Below are 18,559 nucleotides of genomic sequence, written 5' to 3'. Positions count from 1 at the left end.
AAATAAACATGAGGAGAGGCAGAGGGGGCATTTGCATGAGGAGGAGTAAGACAGAGCAAATAGGAAAAGGTGGCATGGTGCGGATTAGAGAGTAAGAAGAGAAGGCGATGGCCTGGTCAAGAGCATGTAGGGATTTGTGAGATGGAGGGGTATGCACTGGGCCATTGTTTCAGACAGGTACCAGGGATGTGCAGAAGAAGAAGAGGGGTTTTAGACTCACTCATTTAGAATAGGGGCCGTTATGAAGGGTTTCAAACAGGGGCTCAGGGGCGCAAGGCTGAGGGACATAGGTAGGTGGAAGAGTGTCTGCAAGCGGGGTTCTTTGAGGATATGGGATGATGGGATGAAAGATGGAGGTTAACTGGTGTGCTTTATCCTTCAGGTGCATTGGTGTGGATTTGTGGTCATTGTGTTGCAAAATGGGCTGGAGACCTCACAGGGAGGACAAGAGTTTAGGATGGATTTTGATCAGGTGGTATCAAAAGGGAAGCACGAGATGCCCTCCCCCCCTTATTTTACCAGGAGCTCGATAACTAGAGCAAATGGAGCCACACATTCACTCGTTTGCCTCTCTGGGGCGAGATCAGAGCTCATTCAGAACGCTGCTAACGCGCTGGCTTCTCTGATGGAGTAGCATCCAAGGGGTGCGCGAGGGGAGGCAATGAGTCTGATAATGCAAGCCACCTTTCGTGACCTCACATCCTGTCGTAATGTCAGCATCCCCCCAATTCTTTTTTTTAGGACTTGTGCCCTGGAAGACGGGTACATGAGGACTGTGGGTCTTAAAGTTGGTTAAAAGTTTCATTTTGATAAGAACATGGTGCTGGGAGGTGTAGGGGTGGGATGTTGGAGCGCCGACTGCTGATATTAGTGAGCTATTTGAGGCAAGATAGATTGCGCGGCTTTAGCGAAGGATGTAAAGAAGTGAGCCCAATTCTTTGCGAGTTAAGGGTCTTTTAAAAACCAGGCCAGGAGTGGCGTACGTTATCTCCACTTTTTTTTACCCCAACACCCCCTGAGAAGGGACGGGGGCCCAGACGCAGTTCACACCAGGCGCCCGCGGAAGAGCGTCACGAGTGCATGGATTGCAACTCACTTCGGCTACGAGGGTCACTGACCACCAGGGCGGATGACCTTGTCTTAATTAAACTATGCTGATTTTCAGCTAAAGGAATGCCAGACGGCAAGAGAGCGACAAAAGACAGACCCAGCCCAGACACTCACAGCTTGGAGCCGACTTTGAATATGAAAGGCCAGACGTGCTGCTTGCAAGAGGGGGCAAGACTTGCAGCTCTAAAAATCCCAAATATTTAGCAAGGGGATGTAGTCCAGTTGAAAACCAATAACATGAACGTTCTGGGACAACTGACTCGAGTAAATCTCTGCAACCGACAATCTTTTCCGATTTCAGAAAAGCAGTTGTGGCCTGTGTGCTGCACAAGAAGACCAGCCCCAACCCTCCAGTAAGAGACAATACCACAAACCTCCAGTAAGGGACAATACCACAAACTGCAGTAAGAGACAATACCACAAACTGCAGTAAGAGACAATACCACAAACTCTAGTAAGAGACAATACCACAACACTCCAGCAAGAGACAATGCCACAAACCTCCAGTAAGGGACAATACCACAAACTCAAATGGGACAATACCTCAAACCTCCAGTATGATAAAATGACACAAACCTCCAGTAAGAGACAATACCACAACCTTTCAGTAAGAGATAATGAAAAAAAACTCCAGTGAGAGACCATACCACAACCATCCACAAAGAGATAATGTCACACATCTCCAGTAAGAGACAATACCACAAACCTCCAGTAAGGGACAACACCACACACCTCCAGTAAGAGACAATACCACAAACCTCCAGTACATTGCTCCACACCATAGGTAGGTGCTTCAAAGATCCCAGGATACGTGATTGGTTGGCAAGAGCAAGGTCTGCTCTGTATCCCACTCTTAAGAATTGGTAAGGAAAGATCAGGACGTACAGGGTTACTGGGCTAGGCCAAAATAGTTGACAGAACTGCGCCATCCTAGACGCACATTTGCCCCCTGAAAGATGTAAGAGGCAGGCACTTCTCATTCCTATAGTAACGTTTACTCTTAAAAATGGGACTTTTAAAAACCTGACCTCATACCTGCACCTCCAATACACACCACTTGAACACCACTGACACACACATACGAGAAACTTCTTGTGCAGATACTAATGGACCTCATGTCAACAAAAAGGACTGTAATTGGTGGATGCTCTCTATACAGCAATAGAGGCTCAACGACTACCAAATGGCCCTGACATTGAATATCCTGGGCTTTCATTCCACGAAAATCTCAAACCACAAGGAACTCTGGAGTGTGCTAGTCGTCTCTTCAACCTTTCACTTAACAGCTAAAACACACTGTCTAAAACAAACTGGATGCCATAACCTATCCCTCTATTTCCTCTTTTCTTGCCGGATTCCTACTTTGGCCATCACCCTCACCCCTCCCACCCCCATTCCCCCCCCCCCCTCCCATTCCCCCCCCCCCCCCCCCCTCCCATCTCATCAGCAGCGCTTTGAAGTACCCACAAAAATGCATAGGCACTCTCTAAAGACACAATAATATAACGACTTGAACCTGGGAAAACCAGGGGCGTCTGCTCACAAGAGGAGTACCCACTCACAGCCCAATGCCTAGATTACCGTGTCAGCCCCATCCCTCTCGAGGTGACAATCAATGCCGGCAGCCTCCGCCGGGCATCACAATCATGTATTCATGCATTATGAATGAACACGTTTCCAATGGCGACGGCAGCAATGGGTCCGCCGGGCCTTGGCACCACCGGCGAGGGCTCTATGCTCGGCATGATCAAGGGAGGAGAAGGAAGGGCGTCTCTAAAAGACAGCCTCTGTTCTGTGCCTGCAAACGAACAAAACGCAGAATCTGTTTACAGCAGGAGACTGTAAGCCGCGGCCTAAGAACGCAAAGTCATCATGAGCCTTGCAGCCATTAAATTATTGCAGAACGGTGGCAAGGGCACATTTTATACCCTGATAGAGTCACATTTCAAATCACTTGTGCAATCTAATACCTGCCACCTTCTCCATGAACGGCATCATTTATGTGCAAAATCCCCAATGCGAGTATGTGTGATATCGGTGTGGCTCCCTTCCCCCTCAGCCTGCAGCTCTCCAGCTGCGCCAACAATGTACAAATAAAGCACAGAAAACACACAAATCACAATGAAACACAGAAGAGCACTCACCCATTTCTGCAGAAAATGCCAATTCAGCAGGAGGCAGGAATGACAGTCCTGCTGTGGGCCATGGCCGCGACCTCCAGGGATGCGCGAGAAGGAAGCATCGTTCTGGCTGACGGCAAGTTCCGGAGGATGTCAAGAGACCAGGGGGGGAGGACTGACTCTCTTCCCCAGCTGGGGAGCTCTCACTGCAGGGAAGGCAGGTTGCTACTGGACGAGGTGAGCCTCCATGGCAGGTGGGGGGCAGGAGATGGCGCGCACAAAAGGAAGCTCGGTGTCGTCATTAGGGGAGAGAAAATCCTAGGTTTGCTGACTAGGGGGGAGCCCCTGGAACGAACCAATCCAATCAATCTCATTTAGTGCATCTCTCCCTCTTGCCCCATCCGCCCAGCCTGCGTTGGAAGACTGCAGCAAACGGTGCAAGGCATTGTGGGATAGGATGCAGCAGAGGGCTAGGATGAGATGCGTTGGCTCTTGTTCATAAATCAGCGATCAGCTGTTTCAGCCTCAGTGGTCCATGGCGCGTGGTCGCGGGGATGTCACCGCGGATTAGGGGAGGAGGAAGGGGGCGGGGCCAGGATTTTTCTGCCCCTATGCAGACAGCCGGCTCCAGGGAGGGCGCGGCGAAAAACATAACTCTTCTGCCAAATGTGAACGACGAGAAGGCTGCGGGTTGCGCCGCTGCCCTGAGGGGGAAGTGGCAAGCACTCAACGACGAGGCACACCGCATGGCACTCTAATTCCTCTCAGGCGCGTGAGAAGAGAAAGCATGCAATAATGGATGCAGCGCTCTCGCTGCGTCACACGCCCACTGTATTGAATACAATGAATGCGCAGTGGAGCCGGGCGAGCCACTGAGGGCTCGAGGCAGCCTCGAGCCAGATGACGGACTCTGCCTCAGCTCGAGCAACTCTTGGTCCTTCGACCCCCAAAACGAGGCCAGCTTTCGCGAGGCTTTTGCCTGCCACTCACGCTCACACTTAACGCAGTTAGAAAGACAAACATTAACCCAACTACTGGCTGAATCATCGCTAAATCTGGAACAAGAAAAAATTAAATCAATCACGGCTTCCCCATTTGACCAACGTTGTGATCCTAGGCAAATATTATATTTAAGAGTGCACACTTTTTTTCATTATTGTAGATGAGAACTTCTTGAAATATGCGAGTTCAGGGTGTGCCCTGTGCGCTGCACAATACCATCCCTTTGGTTTGATTTAATGGAATATAACAGCAGTTCTTACCCTTTTTAGGTTTTGCCTAGCCAATGCGTACGAAGTACGCATGGCTAGGAAAAACTTAATGATGTGTGTGTGTGTGAGGACTGGACTGTCCCCACTCTCTCATTGGCTAGCTCCATAAATGGAGGCTAGCCATTGGGAGACGGGCCTGTCCGTCAATGCCGGACCAGATTCGGGGGCGTTCCCAAGAATTTTTGGCTTTTGGCGACGTCACGCCACGTCAGCCAAAAGCCCTCGGGAACGCCCCCGAATCTGGTAAGGCACTAATGGCACCCCGAGCGCTCTGCCGCCTCCTACTACGGTGCAAACGCTGCCTCCCTGATTGCCGCCGCTGCCCGGGGCCAAGAATAACTTTAGGACCTCGCCGGGGCCGCGGAGAGCAAGAACGAAGGAGCTGCCCTCCCATTGGCTGAGGCGGTCGAGCCCCCTCAGTGCCGCCGCGCTAGGAGTGGTTCTCGAGCCGCCGCGTCATCGCTGGAGCCGCGATGCGATTGGCCGCGCGATCACTCACTGCCTCGATTATTGTTTATTTGACACAAGCCGGTGCCCACCCGGCATTGCCCCGTGCTTTCACTGCCGTCGGCCGGGGAGAAATCAGGAGACGCTGTCCCGCCTCCCGACATCTGAGCGAAAGTGGGAGATCAGTATTTTAAATTATCTCAGTTTGCTGTTGACCAACAACAGTGTTGTGATTCTGCTAAATTAACGTAACGCATGATTGTCGGCATGGCGCTGCTCTTTAAGGTGAGCCGGTGGCGCGTGTGCCGGGTTCGACTCAGGAGTGTTCGAAGGAGCTCTTAGCTCCCTGCAATGTGCACAGGACTTTAGTTTTGGTTGCGGTGCCTGCTCCCGCTGCGGAATGGTGCGCGGCACGTTAGCAAGGAGGCAGGCTGCTTTAGTGTCGGTTGCGGTGCCTGCTCCCGCTGCGAATGGTGCGCGGCACGTTAGCAAGGAGGCAGGCTGCGGGTCTGATGCTGATGTAAGAAAGCTAAGCAGGGTCAGGCCGGGTAATCTCTCAGATGGGAGACCATCTGGTAATGCAATGCCTCTCAGCGGCTATATCCGAATTCAATAATGTTAATAATTTCATGCTACGATAATTTACACTTTGAAGTGTTCAAGGCTCTTCTATAAATTCTTCCAAAACTGGGCAATTCCTCTTGGTGCAAGGGCTGGTGACATTTACTGGTTTTATCCTTTGCTTTACTGTTTTGATAACAGCTCAACAATTTACAATATTTGCCACATTGTGGGTTTTGTATACTGATGAAACATCTGCAAGTGTGAGTGATACGAGGAAGAGGGGTCACCTGGCTAGTGGTAACAGAGCCCTCTTGCACTGTTCTGTGCTGGCAAAGAAGCACACACTGCTGTCTCCTGTCTTTGCGAGGGAAGCTTTAAAATAGAAATGAAAGGGGCCAGTGTTTTTATTATAAATGATCTCTGAATGCCAGCATATTTGGTGCAAAAGCGCCTTCTTAGAAGTAGTTTTACAGCACAAGTCTGAGCGTTTACGTTGAGGAAAAGCTTTGGAAAAAGTTATTGGAAAACGGATGCAGTTTAGGATATTAAAATGACTGTTAGCAGAACGGAGGAGAGTTAATATTTTATGCCCACGCAGTCAGGGAAATAAAATAATTTGCATATTTGCATTGGCATCAGGATGTGTTAAATATAATCGAACCGACCTGACACCGCCCTGTTTACTCGGTCGCATGATCTACCGGCCCGGGCCCCATCACTAGTCATTCCTCTCGTCCTAATGTCATCCACATTTAAGCTATCACCTGTCACAGCGCGAGCGCCGATTTATGAAACAGCATGGCGAAAGCAGATCAGTCACGAGCAGGTGCGCAAAGTGATCTGGGACGGATTTATAGATGAACAGTCGGTAAGGTTAATTAGTACTGACGGAAACTTAATACCCACAGGGGGGGGGTCACTTCCTTGGCTTGACACTAGGTTTGGTTGCTGTTCGGGGAACTGCTTCCACATAGCTTGTGTGAGCTGAAAAGGCCAACCATGTTCAAATAAAACCCCTCTTTTGGCACCGAAACAATATAATTAAGGGTGACAGATCAGATATTCTTAATAAATCAGGGCTTTAAGTGGAAGTTTTTCAATTTATATACAACCCATGGTTGCTGCATATTTGTCTTATACATCTGTTTGCAGACAGACTTCTGTAGTGATCGCATTAACCAAATAAGCTTTACCACTAGAACAGTAGTACATTTGCACAGATTACTTTAACATACATTCCTGTCTCGCGTATGGTGTTTGTGTTCTATTTTGTATGCTGTTACGTTTAAGAGAAAGACCAAGAAAATATACTATTTAACTCAATTGTTTTGTTTTTTTGGTCCTTGTCTCTGACCCTGCCTCCACAGCGCTCTGAAGCGTAGTAACCTTACTCGTGGTCGCTTTGACTGCGTATACAAAAACAGTTTGGTTGTGTTTGTTGTAAAATTATATATTTCTGTCAAATGGCTTCAGATTTATTAGCAAAACAAAATTTTTCGCCCAATAAATAGCAATCATAAATATAGACGCACTTTCCCCGGTTTTGTAAAGCAAGTCCAAAATCAAACTCTCGAGCAGTAAAACTGATCGGGCGTTTACTTATTTCATCTACATTAAAAATAATGAGTGAGTCGGCCCTTGGGCCTGGAATTTTTCGCATGCCGGTTGCGCCGACCTCTTTTAAGTGGGCGCATTGACCCGCTGAGCTGCCTCGCTAGCCTGCAAGCCAGGAGGTTATTATGGGTCACCAGAGCTGCAATGCTGCATTGTTTTACGCCACATCAGCCTCTTGCGGAGGCTCGCGCAGTGTACGGAGGGGGTGTTGAACGGTTGTATGACGATCCATCGTAATCAAACTCCTCGCGGCCGTTCGCATCGGGGCCAATACATCGCAATGACACTTACATCGGCGATTTTGTCATCGCGCGTCGTTGCGACGCAAATGCGGCCGTGGCCTAGGATCGGGTATCACATAGGCGACATTACATCGCGCGACATGACAACGCGATGTTTCACAGAGCTCCAGTCCCTCTCAAGAGCGGGCAGTCTGCATCTGGAAGCCCAGGATTACATTACTGAAAGGGAAATGGATTGTGTCCAAATATTGTCGAAGCCATGCTCGCTGGTAGCCTTTTTGAAAGGAGGCAGTTTCCGTGCTGTCGGAAAGGATTTTGGAATTTATAGTCATGCGCTGTCATAAATACTCTCAGAGGAATGGTGTTTGAAAACAGGCTGTAGCTGCAGCGCCAGGAGGTGTAGTGCTTCTGTCTCTGATGTAGAGGAAAACAACACGCATAGGGAAAGTTTCACTCTAATATTGTGCATGCAGACAGACACACAGCCACATTCTTGAAGCGTTTTCATAATGTAGGTCAGAGTAACACACAGATCCATTTGCGAGTTCAAAGCCACTTTGCAAACTCCGAAGCACTGTTATTTCGCTGATAACAATGGGATTTAGATGCGGTTGGCGTGTGATGGAGAGGTGCAAGCGACACAATGTGCCATGTTGCTTCCTCCCCCTATTAGAGTGTAGCACCAGGCTGTTCACTTGTCTGGTACAAGACGTGGCGGCATTAAAATCAGACAACTGTGGATGACGGACTTCAACAGGGTAAAATGATGAAGCTCGCACGTATATGGCCATCTTGCCAAAATGAAAATTACCTCTGTCCAAGTATGACTATTTTTAATATTAAAACTTCAGATGTGTAACTAAAGTCGCATAAGTTCACTCAGTTAAATATCTGATTGAGGGCGAAACCTTTAACAAGCTACTAGTTCTCCCTAGAACAAGCATGTACATTGAGTCCTGTGGTTTCCCAACGAAATATATTTTCTATATACAAGAAATGTATTTTTAAAATACAAAAAAAATTAGAAAATGGATGGCAACCCTATCAACACAATGAAGTGAATCACTTATCGAATCACTTATGTAGGTGGTCGTTTAGGATAAGATTGAAAATAGAAATATTGTGCTGCAAAAATATCAACTTCAGAATATGTATCCCTAATATTGAAGGCAGAATTAAAAACTCAGTAATGTAGTAGAGCTCAACATGGTATAGGTCTTTGAATGTTACCTCACTCAGATATGCATTAGAAGATTTTGCCAGTGCACCAACATGACATGACTTCACAACTTCTGCATGACACATTGGCGTAATTATTTAGCGGGTAAAGCGCTGCTTTGCTTGTTTGTGCTCGCATATGCGCTGCATATTGCAATAACTTAAATAAACATTGTTCTTTAGTAATTGTGCTCGCTTTATGTAAATTGTCAGCATATGCGCTGCTCCCTCAGAGTGTACTGTAAACTCACAGAAAGGAATATCCCAGGAGGCCCCAGCCTTCCCCACCCACCCATCCATCCATCCATCCATCCATCCATCCACCCACCCACCGATCCATCCACGCATCCATCCAACCATCCATCCATCCATCCATGCACCCATCCACCCATATCACCACCCAATCCACCCAATCCACCCATCACACCCACCCACCCATCCATCCATCCATCCACCCATCTCAACACCCAATCCACCCATCCCACCCACCCACCCACCCACCCACCCACCCATCCATCCATCCACCCACCCACCCATCCATCCATCCACCCATCCATCCATCCATCCACCCATCCATCCATCCACCCACCCATCCATCCACCCATCCATCCACCCACCCATCCACCCATCTCAACACCCAATCCACCCACCCACCCATCCATCCAGGCACGCACCCATCCATCCATTAGTATATTGATATAACGACCTGAAATGTGCGTGATAAATACTTTCCATCAAAGTTAAAAAAAAAAAAAGAATATTATCAGAAGTATATTATCTTGGTATGAGTGGATGATAGCAGGCACGAACCGTGTCTGTCAGCACCAAAGTCTGCCTATGTTTCCGTTAGACCACATGTTGTCGCAGTGATTGCTGTTGATGTTTTGCTTACTTATACACTTTCCATCAAAGGTTTTCAAAAAAAATATATTACAATTTTCAATATATTGCAATGTGTCATTATGTCCAATTTCAAGTAAAATTATCAACATTGTTCTTTATATGTTACCGTTTTAATGTGCTCGGTTCTTCCTATGCGCTGCTTCCCGTTTTAATGTTTAATGTGCTCGCTTTATATTGTCACATTGTGTCATTATGTCCAATTTCAAGTAAAATTACTTAAATAAACATTGTTCTTTATATGTTCCCGTTTTAATGTGCTCGGTTCTTCCTATGCGCTGCTTCCCGTTTTAATGTGCTTAAATAAACATTGTTCTTTATATTGTATTGAAATAGCAATGTGCTCGCTTCCCAATTTCAAGTAAATTCGATGTCATCGTTAACGATGCATTAGCTAATGCGATGCACTTGCATGCGTTCTCATGCGATGTGATGACGGGCACGATGTAATCGCTGCGTTGCAATGTCAGCGCGATGCGATGTATCCGATGTAAGGGGTGCTTCCCGTGTTGAACGGCTCCTGTCAGGATTGGGAGGTGGGGGCTGCGTCATGCGCACGCAGTTTATTTTTCCGGGTATCTCGCGCTCTCCATTGACGCCGAGATTGATGGATCGAATACAGACTGCGCAGAATGATAACTAATGCACACCAGAAGGGTCTGGTATCCTCTGTGGATAAGATCTAAAGCCAGAGTGTTATAATGTCACTACTGTCTCACGGCTCATCAACGATGTTGTAGAAAGCCCTGTGACTCGCATTAAATGTAGCATACTTCTTCTCTGTGTGGGTGTGTGTGGGGGGGCTCTGTGTGGGGGGTCTCTGTGTGGGTGTGTGTGTGGGGGGCTCTGTGTGAGTGTATGTGTGGAGGGCTCTGTGTGGGTGTGTGTGGGGGGGCGCTGTGTGTGTGTGGGGGCTCTCTGTGGGTGTTTGTGTGTGGCATTTGCGAGAGATTAAGCTATTGGCATTGTAAATGACAATGCCATTTATTTATGTAAAAAAAACATAAATAAAGATAATGTCAAGAGCAATGCCAATAGCTCTAACTTTAACAAAGGCAAAACCATTGCATTCTAAATGCTTGTTACTTCTGTGGAACCCTACTCAATAATTTCTGCATTCCAGGGAGCCCCACTGAGTCCAGATTGGAAGCCGGAGACTCCCAGCCTAGGCAATTTTTAGGTCTCGCGACCTATCAATGCGCGCAAGCGCATTGAGCGGAGCGAGAATTCATGTCGGCAAAATCCTCGTGAAACCAAGGGCTTTCAGCCGCGGTTTTCTTGAAGTTCACATGAATCACGTGAACAAACAAGCACGCGCATCGCATGCAAGCCCAGCCTCTGCACCCTCTGCACTCCTCCCCTCGCTCGCATTCCCAGGCTCTCCCGCCCCCATCCGGCAACAGGCACTCCTCCCACACCTCACGGACATCCCTCGCTCGCATTCCCAGGCTCTCCCGCCCCCATCCGGCATCAGGCACTCCTCCCACACCTCACGGACATCCCTCGCTCGCATTCCCAGGCTCTCCCGCCCCCATCCGGCATCAGGCACTCCTCCCACACCTCACAGACAACTGTTCATTTCTCTCTAAATAACTTACTATAGCTGTCTCTCTCGCCTATATAGAACCACTAGCCGTTAGGACAAGATAGATCATCACCACACGAAATCATCACCCCACCAGGCTCTCCCGCCCCCATCCGGCTTCCCTCCGGCCATTTGCCACACTCCTTGCCTCTGTCTTGCCTCCCCCTCCATTCTCCTCCCCTCGCTCGCATTCCCGCCCCCCCCCCCCCCCCCCCACCAGGCTCTCCCGCCCCCATCCGGCCATTTGCCACACTCCTTGCCTCTGTCTTGTTACCAGGAGCTTTCCCTCCCCTATCAGACTTTACCACTTCCATAGCAACGCCAACAGCGGTGATGCCTACCTCGCCTCTCCTGACCTCATTGTTAACATTGCCTGTGCTATCCGGGGCTCATGCAAGCTGATAACTGAATACAATGGGCCAGATCAAAGGTGTGAAACAAGCACCGCTGTCTGTGGGATCAGTCCCACGAGTGCTTCATTAGCCGCTGTCTCCATGACGGAGGTAAGTAAATGCAGTCAGCCAGTGCACCGCTCTGCGTGCTCCAGACACCGGCCGGTGCGTTGTTGTGGATTTCTGATCTATTTGTTATCATAGCAATGAATAGTGGTCTGTGAATATCGCCCTGGTGGCAGGCTCTCTTGTCTCGGAGGTTGCCACATGCATTCATCTTGTTCCCAGTGACAGAAATGTGGGGGCTTATCACAGCAAGGTGACCCGTGGGAACAACGGGAGCCCATCGCTGAACAGGGAAACGTTTGTGACATTTCTGGCTATTAGCGCGGCTTCTTTGAGAGATTTAAGGAAGCCGAATAGTCCAAAACCTTCAAAAATGAAATGCCTCCTAGCAGAGCCCGTCTCTGTTCATCCGAGTGCTATTCTTTGTATAGGCTGCACTGGCAGCTCCATGCAGAGACTGCACCAGCCAGCTTATTGTATTGCTTGTTTTAAGTATATGGTGTGACACTGATGAACAAGGAAAAGGTGGAAGAGGCACATTCTGCAGTCCGGCACCTTATACTATATGCATATGCAACGCTGCAAACGTCTCAGCTACTTACAACCCCTCCCCCCTCCAAACAAACATTTTCACTTTTGTTTTTATGCTCCATCCTGCACCGCATACCTGACCTCACCAACCACATGCTGCAATAAAGCTAACAGGGTGCAATGAGTGCACAAGAAAACAGGGTGAGTCATAGCCGACTCGTTTTGAGCGTTATTTTTAGAATATTAACGCTCTCGCCTCCGGAAAATTCCTCCCTTGTCTAACTACAGTCAAGTACGAACCGAACATTTCACAACATTGCATTCTTTTCCACAAAATCAATGTTTCCCTCTTTTGCAACAAGCACAGGGCCTTTAGAACTGCCACAGCCACGGTTATTTACTAAGAAAGCGCTGTAAAAAGAAAGTTTCAACACTGCGCATTGCCCTTTGGCCCTCATTAAACGGTATTTGCGCAGCAAACACCTCAAAGCTGCCAGCTGTACCAGAGATACATGCTCGTTTCACCACATAAGTGTCTCGAAGGCCAGGGAAGGGGCCGAATTAGGATGACTGCGTACCATTACTACTCTTAAGAGTAAAGTGACAACTTTAATGTCTTGGCACCATTATTTTAGGTGTGCTGAAACCGAATCAGGACGTCACAACGCCTGTTCCAACTAGTGCTACGGCAGCGTCCAATCAGGTGGCATTCTCACTTAACCTCAAGCAGACAACGTATTGTTGTTGCGTTTGCATAGCGCCTCAAACCCCTAACACAGCTCAGAAGCACTTTCGGGCGTCATCCGCAGGATGTCAATCAGTTCGTCAAGTGTCGCATATAGAGCGTGGGTTCATAGAGAGGAATGTGAGGAAAGCGTTTTTGGTTGTTGTAAGACGCCCAAAGGGGTGCCCCAAAAGTGTTGGGGCACACTTTCTGCTTCGCTTATGAGTGGAGTAGAACAAAGAGGAATTCGACATTTGCATTTTGTACGTAGTGTGCACGCCTCGTGTCCAACAGTTCAACCCGGCATGCTACAACCAGCACGGGCTAGTAAAAGAGGCCCAAGCTGCAAGTCACAGAGCAAGTAGTTCATAAGGAGGTGAACGAGCACCACGGCCCCTGGGGCGACTGCCGACAGTTGCCCTTCCATCGAGCCCCGACGTGCAGTAGGAAAGTTGGAGCTATTGGTTTTGTAAATAACATTTTATATTTATATATTGTTATTGACAATGCCAATAACGATATATAAATATAAAATGTCATTTAGAAAACCAATAGCTCCAACTTTCCTACTGCGAGACCTATTGGCAACGCCAATGCTTGTTTTAGTTGAACTTAAAAACAATACACACAAATACAAAAAGAAGTATGCACCATAAAAATGCTCAAATATGGAAATCTTTTGATTAATTCATGATCAAACATAGAAAAAGTTTTTACATTTTGAATTTTGTTTCTTTATTTGTACGTTCTTTATTATTTTTAATGTATTAATTTTTTGTGTTCAAAATATTTTATTAGTTTTTGCAGAGATACATAAACAAAGACAATACAAAAAACAGTTTTATAAATCAAAAATACCTAGAAATGTAAAATCATACAATAAGTGATTTCATCAATGGCTATCAAATACAATGTATTAATTTTAATATTTTTATATTTTGAATAAAAACGCATATCCCCGGAGTAGCCCTTGCAGACCCCTAAGAGTCCTAAGGCTATAGTTAAGAAACACTGGGCTATAATAGTGTTCCATGTATAATATGAATATAGCCACATAGAGAGTACATATGACAACTGCCTTGACTCTTTGTTAACCAATACCATTGTCGTCAGACCAAGGAGTAGGTGGGTGATGAATGCTTCTAAGTCCATGATTAAGAACTATCACTTTTAATACATGCCCATCAATGTAGTGATATACCACCCGACGAACCACAGTGAAACTATTCCGAATATTAAAGAAATATGCTTTTTTGAATACTGACAAGAATTTTTCATATTTTTACATGATGTTTATTGCATGATTTACATGCCAAACATTTTCATATCAGCTCGTACACTGGCTCTTAGAACCAAGCCAGACATTTGGCTCAGCTCGCATTGTTAATCTGCTGGCTCAACCACTTCAAATGCGCAAGATTTCCAAGTAAAAATAAATGCATTCAGGATCACTGGCCAAGCCATTTATCTTTTTTAACTGTTTGGAAAAGAATCATCAGATTTCCCTCAGCTGTGTATTTTCAGTGTGTAAAATATTTAACTCTGGGGGTATGAGACACATAATAATAAATGTATCTCAATGGTGTCATTTTTCACTCTTATCACACACTTTGAGGAATGTCCCAGCAATTAAAACCCAATGTAAATGTATTTAACCCCAATGGAGAGGATCAGGAGCCTCAGGTTGATGAATCATGTAGGTAGGATAAAGGACTGTTCCGGAAACTACAGGTTATTTCTAAATTCTACCATATGCATTACCCCCTCATGGGTCCTCCCCGTCCCAGTCCTAACAACGTGAGGCAGTCCTGCCTCCACCCAGCCAATCACAACGCCAGTATTTCCATAGTACATAAGCCCTGCCCACCTACCGCCATGCCTGTTTTTTTTCTGCTCCGACGGCTGTCGGAACGCTGGTGCTCCCGGTTCCGGTCCCTGGATCCAGTTTCCTTTGGTGACGGTTCCGTGAGTTTTTCTTGTGTGTTTAATTAATTCTGTTGTGTTACTTGTAATGCACAGCTCGTCCGCTCCGGTTTTCCGGTAGGCCGAGCTCCAGTTCTGGGGTCAGGTGCGCTCCCCGCTCACGTGCTGGGCTGGGAGTTTTGATGGTGTCCTGGCCTCGGGTCGTTCCGGCGCTGCTGCACTATCGCATCGTCCGCCCCCGCGGCCATTCTCTTTTGACCTGTGGCTGTGGGTGGAGACCTGCCCTCTTTTTATTTCATTCTTCTACACTCTTTAGACCACTTCACAGGACGTTCATTTGCATTGCCTTCCTTGATAAACACATTTCTTCGGCCTGCTGTCAGTGTACAGCAGAACAACATTATTGGCTTTTCAGACTACTCCTTACCCTGAGCCAAACCACAAGAGGAACCAGAGTACTTTACAATATAACTAATCCGACTTACAAGGGTGACTGTATTGTCGGGGAGGAGGGGGAGCACGGGGGCAGTTCTATAGATATTACATCTCACATCCTGCTCCAAAGACCCTCTTAGGTTACAGAGTGAGGGACATGCATTTGAGCAGCTTCTTGCATTTTATTATTAACCATCTGTATATTTGGAAGTAGTGGTTATCTACGTCTATGAACAAAACCCAATATTATAAAGATTAAAGAGAAATATTTTATGTCAGAATGAGGCACAATGGAATGCCTAGCAGCCATTTCAAACATGACTACCCTGTTGTATCAGTTGGAAGGGGAAGGCTTTGTCATTAACAACCCAGCTGCCAGCCACCGCCCTGCTCAGTGCCCTTCAAGTCATTTCCAATCTTAGAGTCAGAATTTTTCACAAGACCAAAAGTTTCCTCAGCTTCAGTCAGTCATCCCTGTAGGCAGGGCCGGACTGGGAACCAAAAGCAGCCCTGGAAATTTTTGTCAGACCAACCTCCATACTGCGTGCAGCAAGTAAGCACAATGAGCAAGCTCAACAACTTCAAGGGGGGGTTTGGGAAGTATTTCTCCCAAAAAATGTTGGCAAAACATTGTGAAAATGGTGTACCAGGCCACAAGGGAAAAGGTCCGTCCTGCTCAAGGGAACAGAAGAAAGACCCGAGGTATGTCTGCTCAGAGCCCGTCACACAGATGAGAGGCCTGTTTCCATTTTGAAGTGGCCTTTCATACAAGAGGGAGGGAGGCTGCACAAATGTGCCTGCACCAACAAGGACTGCCAGTGTGTTTTTGCTGTACAGACAGCTAGCTGGTAGTATTCACCTGAGGCTCTCAAAGTGCTCTCCTAGCCCTTAGTTAGACCACCAGGCCAGTAGTGAGAGTCCCTGATGCTGCTGCGCTGTGGGAGGCTCGAGCAGCCTGAGACTGCTGCACAGTGACAGCGACTGACCGCATGTACTTCAAATCAAGTGATTTTCATTTTGTTTTAAAGCTCTGCTTGCATGCACTCTGGACTGTTCCCATGAGTCACAGGGTCAGACTGATTTGCATATGGCCATGTCTGAACTGGGGTGGTGGAGTGAGCTATAGAATGATGAAGGATTAAACCCAGATCAGTTGACTGGGGGTGAGTGTTTGATCTGCTCTTACGCTCTGTCCATCATCCCCTTTGGTATTGATGGGGGCGAGCAGAGCCATGTAGACGTTGTAGAGCATAGGGCTGAGGGATGACCCATGGGGGACTCTGCAGGTGGTTGGTGTAAGGTCCAAGAGGAAAAGGGGAAGTCTGACCTGCTGCGTTCTGTACTGGCAGGCAAGCCTGCCCCAAGCACCCCCCAACGCCGAGTCACCCCCAGCCAGGAATGTGTCTAGCACCAATGCCTCCCCATGTGCTTGAGCAGCATACCTAACTTAGGCACAATGATGTGGAGGAAGTGCAGGAGTCAGACTGTTTTACCTGCCATCTTCTTTTTGTCGTCATTTTTCCGTTTTCTGTGCTCTCATTTAATGAGGAAAAGCGACAAGGTAGCCGTTTTTGGAGCGCAAGTGTAGGATGTGTTTGTGTCCTAAAACAGCTCCAAACAATTAAAACGAGCAGCAATTGAAAGATATTATGGGACCGCATACATCGCACCACAACTTCCGAAGACCAAGAACGGATTCCCGGGTGCCGAAACCGGCCTCCATGCACCAAAACCAGCCTCCAGGAGCTCCGGCCTCCCGGGGGATTGCCCGCTTGCCCGGCTGTCCAGCCCGGCCATGGCTGTAGGATCCGCAAAGCTGCCCTTAGGTCCAGAGACTCAACAAAGACCTTGTCCAAAATGATAATGGTAAAAGTCAAGTGAGCCTCTGGACCAAGATGTATTAGGACCACTGGACTTGTGTATGGTGTGTGTACACCAACCCCATGATATCCAGTGCTACCACCAATAGTACAAACAGTAAAGCAAGGGCACCTAAGCTTTATCATGTGCACGTTTCTGGGCAACTGGACTGCAAATATCTTTCATAGGAGAATAATCAATCCACCCGCCCAAAAGTAAAAACAGTATTTTGTTTGTTTGTAGATCTATTTTTTAGATATTCAAAGCAGCTCTCCTTCTGAGAGGTGGAGCCTCTGCATAAGTGTAAGGTGAGATTTCGACCATTTACTCATCTGGCTGCTAGGTGTGCCTTCAATTGAGAAAGTTGAAAAGGCAATCACTGTATATAAGGATCCACTTCTGCATTTGCCCCTTGTGGTACAAAAGGATGTGTGTGTCACAGACACTACTCAGCAACATGGGCTTTGTCCTTCTACTTGTGTCTCTGCATAGCGGTATGTTGATGGAATGAAAATCAGCTTTATCACAATATGATAGTGTGAAGATGAGTAAACTTGTTTCACAGATGCCAACTCTGGTGGGAAGACTGATGTGATGGGCATCAAATAATGATAACCGTCCAGGAGGTGACCAGCTGTGGGGTGTAGAAGGGACAAACAGGAAAGATGAAAAGGCATCCTCAGATGAAAAGAAGAAACCCGAATACAGTGCTCCTTGGGAGGGAGTTGTAAGAAATTTACGGGAAATTCTCAGTGAGATATTTTATTATTTCACAAGTTTTTCCTTTAACTTGCTTTTCTGTTCGCACACAGGTGCCATAACCAGTGTGTAGCATTCTTACAGTAGATACTGTTTTAAATGTATTTAACATCTACTTCTCTTTTTGTTTGTTTTCTGCATTAAATGATTTGCCTTGCATATACTGCGCCCTTTCATTTGTTTACACAACTCTGTTTTTATTTAATCTAATATTCAATCACAACGAGTCTTGCCAATAACTCCGTAATTCATTTGGACTATCGCATAGTGGTGTTCAGTCTCTAGCGCCTTGCAGAGTGTTTGTGTTGGCTAACAGTTACAGACTGCACACCCTCAGGGCTAATGGCCTGGGAATCTGAGCAGACCTTGTAACCAGAATGAGGAAGGCACTGCTTTACGCTTTGTTTACATCTTTGGTGAATTCTATTTTTTTCTTTGTATTTATTTATTTATTTAAATATTTAGGTTAAAACACTGTTACTAAGGGCAACTAGAAACCAAAAACAGCTAGACAAAAATATCCAACCCTGCACTTACCCGACAACCCTCCAACACTTATGCCCCCACTGTTCTTGCTGCAGTAAACTCCGGGGAGCTAGAGAGTCTATTTCAGAACCCAGCAGTGACCCAGCCTTTCAAAAGTTGGTCTCCAGTGGCTCCACCCCCACAGGGTAATGCCTGGTAACTTAAATCGCCAGTGCAGCCACGGCTAAGTGCAGCACGTAACCACATAGAAACAACAGACACTGCTAAAAAAAACACGGTTCTTGGATATACTGTCGAGCCCAGGGATTTTCC

The 18,559-nt window shown here is 47.0% G+C and overlaps 1 protein-coding gene across 2 annotated transcripts in view; it reads right to left on the bottom strand.

Moving 5' to 3' along the window:
* LOC147669865 (tripartite motif-containing protein 2) overlaps positions 1–18,559 on the bottom strand; it is a 286,411-nt gene that overhangs the window by 226,086 nt on the left and 41,766 nt on the right. The window contains exon 1 of one of the 2 annotated variants that reach the window (XM_086948190.1): positions 3,255–3,775. The exons of the other annotated variant lie outside the window; for it this stretch is intronic. The gene's annotated coding sequence lies outside the window, so the exon portion shown is untranslated. Of the gene's footprint in view, positions 1–3,254; positions 3,776–18,559 lie in introns of those variants that run through there. 2 annotated transcript variants of the gene reach the window in all.

Source organism: Lissotriton vulgaris, unplaced genomic scaffold, assembly GCF_964263255.1.
Source record: "Lissotriton vulgaris unplaced genomic scaffold, aLisVul1.2 SCAFFOLD_431, whole genome shotgun sequence".
NCBI classification, from domain to species: Eukaryota; Metazoa; Chordata; class Amphibia; order Caudata; family Salamandridae; genus Lissotriton; species Lissotriton vulgaris.
This window is presented reverse-complemented; position numbering and strand designations above follow the sequence as displayed.